General features: G+C 40.6%; 1 protein-coding gene across 6 annotated transcripts in view; it reads left to right on the top strand.

Moving 5' to 3' along the window:
- The first annotated feature begins 4,711 nt into the window (after positions 1–4,711).
- LOC109905862 (roundabout homolog 1) overlaps positions 4,712–8,802 on the top strand; it is a 524,894-nt gene continuing 520,803 nt past the window's right edge. For 3 of the 6 annotated variants that reach the window (XM_031795449.1, XM_031795451.1, XM_031795447.1), the window contains exon 1: positions 4,712–5,063. The gene's annotated coding sequence lies outside the window, so the exon portion shown is untranslated. The remainder of the gene's footprint in view (positions 5,064–8,802) is intronic. The other 3 variants (XM_031795452.1, XM_031795448.1, XM_031795450.1) reach the window with 2 other exon arrangements.

Here is an 8,802-nt window from a genome sequence, read left to right as displayed (position 1 = left end):
TCACCACTTTATTTTAAGAATGTGATATATTAGGATAATAGTAGAGAAAATTATTTATTTCAGCTTTTATTTCTTTCATCACATTCCCAGTGGGTCAGAAGTTGACATACACTCAATTAGTATTTGGTAGCATTGCCTTTAAATTGTTTAACTTGGGTCGTTTTAAAAAACGTTTTGAGTAGCCTTCCCACAATAAGTTGGGTGAATGTTTGTAGTCAGGTTTGTAGACCTCTTTGCTCGCACACACTTTTTCAATTCTGCCCACACATTTTCTATGGGATTGGGGTAAGGGCTTTGTGATGGGCACTCCAATACCTGATGTCCTTAAGCCATTTTGCCACAACTTTGGAAGTATGCTTGGGGGTAATTGTCCATTTGGAAGACCCATTTGCGACCAAGCTTTGTCTTGCTGATGTCTTGAGATGTTGCTTCAATATATCCACATTATTCCTTCCATATGATGCCATCTATTTTGTGAAGGGCACTAGTCCCTCCTACAGCAAAGCACCCCCACAACTTTATGGTGCCACCTCCGTGCTTCACGGTTTGGATGGTGTTCTTCGGTTTGCAAGCCTCACCCTTTTTCCTCCAAACATAACGATGGACATTATGTCCAAACAGTTCTAATTTTGTTTCATCAGACCAGAGGACATTTCTCCAAAAAGTATGATCTTTGTCACCATGTGCAGTTTCAAACCGGAGTCTGGCTTTTTTATGGCTATTTTGGAGCAGTGGCTTCAGGCTATGTCAATATAGGACTCGTTTTACTGTGGATATAGATACTTCTTTACCTGTTTCCTCCAGCATCTTAACAATGTCCTTTGCTGTTGTTCTGGGATTGATTTGCACTTTTCACAAAATACATTCATCTCTAGGAGACAGAACGTGGCACCTTCAGGCGTTTGGAAATTGCTCCCAAGGATGAATCAGACTTCTCGAGGTCTCCAATTTTTTTCTGAGGTCTTGGCTGATTTATTTTGATTGTCCCATGATGTCAAGCAAAGAGGCACTGAGTTTGAAGGTAGGCCTTGAAATACATCCATAGGTACACCTCGAATTGCCTCAAATGATGTCAAATAGCCAATCAGAAGCTTCTAAAGCCATGACATAATTTCTGGAATTTACCAAGCTGTTTAAAGGCACAGTCGACTTAGTGTATGTAAACTTCTGACCCACTGGAATTGTGATACAGTGAGTTATAAGTGAAATAATCTGTCTGTAAACAATTGTTGGAAAAATTACTTGTGTCATGTACAAAGTAGATGTCCTAATTCACTTGCCAAAACTATAGTTTGTTAACAAGACATTTGTGGAGTGGTTGAAAAACGAGTTTTAATGACTTCAACCTAAGTGCATGTAAATGTCTAACTTCAACTGTATATGCTGAGGGAGCCAGAGAGTCTGATAATCATGTTATCCAGAGGACGAGGACATGGGTATGACTCTGGTTCCTGCTCCTCTAGAACTGCCTGATGGGAGGGGGGGAGAGAACACCACAGGCATATTTTATGAGGCAGGACCTGCTCTCAGTTCAGCCAGAGAGAGGTTAGGAGAGGATGGGAGAGTAGAGGGGAGAGACGAGGACGGGGGATGAGACGAGAGGAGAGGAGGTGGGAGGTGAGTTGAGCGGCAGGTAGATGGACACCTCTAACACACATTCTATCTCTTTATCCCAATGGGCTCCCAGACACACAGCATTAGAACAGCTCCCTATCCATCAGAGGTGCATGTCCTTTGCATAGCTCTGGGGCCGTGGTGAATGAGTGCAGTGGAGAGATAAGCTACAGCACACAGCATTGAGTAAAGCTTTGATTTGATTATACCTTGACTACTAGGGGCCCAAACATTACTGACTCGATATATGATACAGAATGTGGTATTTCTTAGTTTAATTTGACTGTTCCATCAGTTGATTTAGTTTTCTCCAAAACCAAGTCCTGTTCCATGTTTGTGTCGCCAACATCCAAGGATGGTGCAGATTAGGACAGATGGGAGATGCCCTGAATGCTCAAGGAATGTTACTTCTGGTTTCGGTCCATCTGGACATGCTTTTCCCTGCAACTCCTCACCCTATTTCACACAGCCTTGTTTTGATTCCACAGACAAGAATTCTGCTGTAAGCCTGAATCCAGCTTCGAAGAACTGAAGGTCTTTTCAAGTAATATTTCCCTCATGTACTGGTTTAAAATGTCCTTCTGAGCTCAGTGCTCAAGGACATAAAAGGAGGTGGTATGCATGATGTGTAGCTCATTTGCCTCGAAGAGTTGTACCTGGCAGCATGAGTATGATCAGGACGATCCCAAAGTCCCATCAGCATTTTTACTAGTTAATTGTATTTAACTTTTTTTTTTTACTGGTCAGTGAGCATCACCATCAGTGAGAAGTTAAACTCTCTAACATTTTCCCACTAAGCAGCAATCACTGCACCAGTAGAATACCATTACCATGTTTTACTTTTTAGTTTAAAAACACCTCTCAACCTCTACAGCACAGTTATACAGAATTAATTCAGAGTGTGTAACGTCATGACAAAGTGTGTTGGAGAAACATTGTTTTTCACTTGTTTTGCAAGTCAGATGTAGTTCAAAAAAATCAACACAAGTCAAGATCAGGGTTTCATTTGTTCTCCATTTGTTCTCCATCAACACCATCGTGCGTCATTGCGTTCTCTATATTATCATTAGCAAGTTGCAGATGTAGGCGCTTGTCCTTCGGATATCAAACATGAATTCAGCAGCTGACTCTTCAGTTTTCTGTTCCGTCCCAGGCACACCCAGTGAATGTAAATGGATCTGAACTATGACTGGCTCTCAGGATCTGACACACTGCGGAACCAGCAACGGCACTGCAGTAGGAAACACAGGGCCACTTCCATGACCATCATACTGTTCTGGGTTCAAATTATTGCAACTCAGTTGCCAGCATCCCAGCTGTTTGCTCTTTGTTATACAAATGCCCTTATTTCATTATTTCATTTCAATACCTGTTCTGATTGGTAGGCTTTACTAGTGTAATGTACTCCTTTGCATCTCATCAGTACATGCCTTATTGGCAGTCCTTCATCATCTCAACCTGCTATCCAGACAGGGACCTTGAACATAATTATTCCGCAATATATTCAAGCATCATTGTAATTACAAATCTATCCATCTAAAAACACTGCAGAAAGGAACCCCTATTTAATTCAATGAAGATGGACCCAGTATTGAATACTACACCCTTCTAAACAATATATACATAGAGAAGAAGAACAGGCCCTTGAAGGAGTGTGCAGCTGTGCATTGTGGGATGATGAGTATGTGGGGAGAATTAGGACTGATTGGAGTTCCCCATTAACCCTGTACTTACCCCATTACCACACTGGTCAGCACACTTAGCCCAGACAGGCATGTTAAAATGCAGATGGAGGGACGGTTAGCTGGCAGGGCCCTGCATGTCAACTCAATACATTTCGAACAGCCGGCCTCAAAGTGATTGACAGAAGGGGGGTAGGTCTTATCCTTAGTTATTATTATAGAAATACATGAGATCGTTAAAACATGTTTGAGTTTGAAATGGCTTCATTTTCAATCTACAAACAGAGGGAGATAAGAGATGGGAAGAACAATGCATGAATTGATGGACTGTTCCAAAGTCATGATGGAAATGCATCAACAGAGACTACTATTTTGTAGCCAAATATAATATTTTATCCTTAAATTATTTCACTTTCAGCAGAAGCCAAGTTAAAAGCTAACATGTTCTTCACAAACTTATTTTCCAGCCAGAAGGCTACAAACAGTGTAAAGCATATTTTACGGACTAGTCCAAATGTGGCAGTTATTATAATTAGAGACCTTTGTGATTAACCTTAACTCTCCTTTATAATTGACAATGACCAGGATCTTGAAGAAACCATATTTAGACTATTTTCTCCCAAATACCTAGATTTGTGCATGAAGAAATCTGATAATTTACTAGCTGTATATTTGTGGACAGGAGTGTGTGTTTCTACTTTAAACATGTTTATAGTTATGATCCTGAGCTCATGGATTTTCATCTTGAACTGGTTATGAGTTCTTGTATATAAATTACTCATACATTTGAAATATTTTCAGGAATAAGGTAGACAAAAGGAAATGGTTACACTATCATTACATGGGTGAACTAACACGTGCCTGGAACTATGTACCCCACGCACCTCAATTTCTCAGCAGTTTGATCAAAGAGGAGGTTGCCATGAGAAACAACAAGATGATGACATAGTTCCCTATTGCAAATTTGCAATGTATGTGACAGAGACAGGGAGCTCTTCCAGTAAAAAAGAAGCAGGTAAAAATAGGTCAAGTTTGTTCATGTTTTATATGATTTGAGGTTATTACTCAAGTCGGGCGAGAACAGCCATGACTAAATGCTAGTTTCGAGTCTTGATTAGGCTAACACAGGTTCACATTAGCCTAGGCCTATCACAGACCTTATAATAGCCCAAGATTATAAATAGTCTATCACAGAGAATGAGTTGGAGCTCCACATTCTCGTTTCCCATGTTGAACATCCACTATTGGTCAAAAGACAAGATTCAGAATGTACATTAATTTCACAATAAACCACCCACTGCAGTCAGATCAAATAGGACTCACTGTTTTACTCCTCCTGTGGCAGAGAGATAATTTAGCGCAGCTTTAGGACCCAGGGAGGCTGACGGGCTTGCTACCCGCTCCGCTGCAGGAGAAGAGAAGGGGCATGGACAGATTTGTATGCACTGCTTTTCCATCTCTGCTTTAACTATTCTATAAATAACGGTACACGATTCACATCTTCTCGAGGATTAGGCTTCTCTAGAAGACTGATTTGGTTCCAGTATCAGCTCTTTTGTTTTTACAAGCAGAGAATTGCCGACATCCTCTCAACTCGTCCAGTTGGCAGTTCTAGTTTTCATTTGCCATTCTATGGTGTTTGCGGTGCGGGGTAAAGTGGGCTACACAGGAAAGTTTCACATATGTTTATGTGAGCATGGACCAATTCTGCTTTTGATTTCTACAAGCACACAGACCAGTATAATACCGCAGAAATTGGAAAAGTGGGTAAGTTGCCATTTATTTGTGAGTTTTAAGTGTCTGCTGCACGGTTGGTTTTCTCACAGAATGAGATGCATCTAGTGCAGGAGTCGAAAGCATTCATTCCTCTTTTTGTCGGTCGGCTATGTAGCCTACCTGGTCAATGTTTTAACGGTGTTTGTTTTTACACCCTAGTATTTTTCCAAAACGGAACATTTCAGTACATTAACAAATTTTCATATTTAGAGTTAATTTCGTTTATTTTATTGCAAGAATCAAAAGAAAGCAGCCCGCGACCATAAAGCCCATCGATTATTGTCTACATCGCTATATCTCAAAAGGAACTGTAGGCTAGGCAAATGTACATGGGCCTACATACGTATTGGTTAAAACATATTCGGGTGTAGACACTGTATTAACAGCAGCTTGAGAAGCATACAGTGCGTCATCATGGTTTTACTGATGCATCCTCTGGCCTTTTGCTTTCATTTGAAACTTTAATTATAGTGAAATCGGATACTCAGCATTTGTTTTGTAATAGTCATTTATGCCCATGTCATTTATTGTGCGTGTAAAGTTTACCACTTGTTGTCACTCTTGTGAAATATTACATAACTGTGAATAATTGTTGAATAGAAAATGATTATTGATCATTCTTAGTGAAGCCAGCACGAGCTGGCATCTTTCTATCCCCGGCTGTCCGTGCGCCCCATAGTAGCCTATAAGCACAGAGCTGGCATCTTTCTATCCCCGGCTGTCCGTGCGCCCCATAGTAGCCTATAAGCACAGAGCTGGCATCTTTCTATCCCCGGCTGTCCGTGCGCCCCATAGTAGCCTATAAGACACCTCTGCATGTAAACGAGGATGTAGAATATAATGTCCATCTGAACCAAATACAAATAGCCATCCTCGTTTGAAGTGTAAAGAGTTGAATATTCAATCAGTCAAGTCTGAGCTCACCTCAACAATCTGCACTTTGTAGCCATGGAAATAATTTCCGCTAGAGCTGTCCTCTCCGTGAGGTGCTGAAAGTTTCCGCAAATGTCCACTTGGGAGTGTCGTGTCATAAAAGGGAATGAAATTAAATATGACTGATTGTCATTGTAGCAAAAACTTAATTTATACACGTTAGATTGATTATTTCCAGTGTTATCTTTACGATTCACTCGTTTTCAATATCTGATTATTTAGTGGATTTTGTATATTTCAATTTTCGCGTTAGAGAAGTATTTTTCCTTATAGATATCCAAATAATTATTGAGTCACCTCTTATATGAAAATATACCCAGAAGATGTATATTAATCTGTTTTTGTATTTTGAAAATATGTGTATTGCTTGATTTAAAATGTCTACCTATCATATGCATTTCATTCAGAAATGTTCATTGCACGTTGGTGATTTGCAATTACCATATCCACCAAGGTAGCTTGCCGCATTGATAGTCAAGGATCTTACAGGGAATTGCATTGAGGACTATGAGACAATCAATACATTGGGCTTCTGATACTACAGAAGCCTGTGAATGTCACAATCTCAAGAGGTTGATCCACTATCTACAGTAAGAATCATCTTACTTAGATGTGTCTCCATAGCCTATAGCATCTTTATGTGATTGCTTTGCAGGTTATCAACAATGGGGTTTGTTTTGATTGCAATGTACATTATGAGATGCCTTTTATTGTGCACACTGTAGAACTCCAGAGCGTTGCGTATCACTGAGCAGTGAGTTTGATGTATATGTATATGCCATGTGAGCAAGGTCAGATCATTTGTCCCTTTCTGGTAATGCTCAACACTAAGTTACAACTCTACTGTGAAGTATTTCACTTCCCTCAGGGGACCTTGCCATGGCAGCTACATTAAGTTACATATAATACTGGTACTGATGCTTACGACAGTATAATCAAGTTCATCTATGGCACATCATATATTCATCCAAGTGTGTGTGTGTGGATACTGTTCCAGGTCTCTTATGTTTGTGCTGAACTTTTAGGATCTTCTCCTCTGAGACCACCAATGTGTGACCACCTCTAATCCCACTGCCTGTATTCCTTCTGGATTAGGATTAAAACACGGCTGCAGGGATTTCTGTGGCCAGGTGAACCAGTCAGTCTGCTGTGAAACTCCTGTTTTTCTGCCCATGCTCTGCTTCCTCATGTAATCAGGCCCTGGTGTGATTTTAGAGGAATATGTTTCTCACTTCACTGAGTTCAGCACTTTCCTGATGGGCCCAAACACGCCCTCTACAGACCTGAACACCCATATCCTGATTTTCCATCACTCTCTCCTCGCGTTCTCCGTTCTCCTTCTCTGTGCTGCTCTGACCTCCTCCACTGGACTGTGAACACTAGCCTGTAAACCCTCGCTTTTCTGTCATGTCATGACTCTGCCAAGTTGAGACTTTACTAGTGATTCATGAGTTGCAGGTCCCTTACTTTCATTGGCTGGAAATAACTTCAAAAGGAATTGGGTTACAGCACTAGAAACATTGGTTACATTGTGGGAGGCAACCCATCTGTCTAGAGAGACTATTACAATGATTTTATGAGTAGTTCTTGATAGCAGTAAAGCTCAAGGAGGTGATGGAGTGCAGACAGAAATTCTACACTGGAAAGTAAAGTTTTATCAAAGACCCATGTCAATAGAATATATTTAACATTTTAATATGTTGGAAAAAGTACAAGAAATCAATCTGATTATAGAATTAACTTATCTTTATTGTCTGCCAGGCTGTGAGGTGTAGCGCTCTCAGCAAAGTGATGGAATATCCATCCTGCTACATGTAAATCTCATTGAATTTCAATCTTATTTGAGTATGCATTATTTATGGCAAAAATAATGTGATTAGGTTTTTGCAATGTAGAGGGCTTCTCGTTTTTTTGTAATGGTTTTATGAGATGTGTGAACACTGAGAGGTTATGTTGCACACAACCTGTAATTCCATTCCATTATTGATTGATTTGAGTCTTCTGTTCCCCCCCTTATTTTGTCAGTGCAAATATTTGCTGCCTGATTAGTTGGCCTGAGGATATTTCTCAGGTATAGTCTTCTTACTGTGCCCTGTCTGTCAACATGGCTGGGCTGTGTCCACTGCAGGCTTTTAGGCCTGATCTCTTGGTGTTCACAATGGAGCTGAAAGGTACTGAAACACGAGTAGAGATACAGGATGGAAGCTAGAGGGAGAGAAAGATATGGCTAAATGAATGTCACATTATTCTCTTGCCAAGTGTATGTGTGTTTGTTGGAACGTGGCAGGTGGGTGTGCCCACAGTGAAGCCCTGGCTGTATCTCTTATTGCCTGGGTGAATCTCTATGATCCAGAGAGGCAGACCAGATATACCCCCATGGTAAATCTAAGGCTTATCAGGCCGACTAGGAATATAGGTGTGTGGAAGCTAAAGGAGAACATCAGCAGATTTCATCTAGCAGGATTAGTGATATTTGGAAAAGAGAGGCAGCTAAAAAGAATCCAATTCTGTGGGTAAAACCAACAACAATGACAGCTGTGTCGATAAGGATTGTGTGAAAGGCATACAGAGTTTGGTGCATGCAGTTACAGCTGGCGCAGGGAACACATTTCCTTTACGAAGCTGTTGTAATATTTGTCTTCTCTCTGTGGGGAAGGAACTTGGCGTTGAACATTGTATTGCCTAAAGTTAAGTCTAATTCTCACATTGTTAAAACAATACCTGAAACTGCACTCACAATCGGCATCAAACTGCACTCACAATCGGCATCAAACTGCACTCACAATCAGCATCAAAG

The sequence above is a fragment of the Oncorhynchus kisutch genome, linkage group LG18 (assembly GCF_002021735.2).
Source record: "Oncorhynchus kisutch isolate 150728-3 linkage group LG18, Okis_V2, whole genome shotgun sequence".
NCBI classification, from domain to species: domain Eukaryota; kingdom Metazoa; phylum Chordata; class Actinopteri; order Salmoniformes; family Salmonidae; genus Oncorhynchus; species Oncorhynchus kisutch.
Note: the sequence above shows the minus strand (reverse complement) of the source record. Positions and strands in the feature narration are given on the sequence as shown.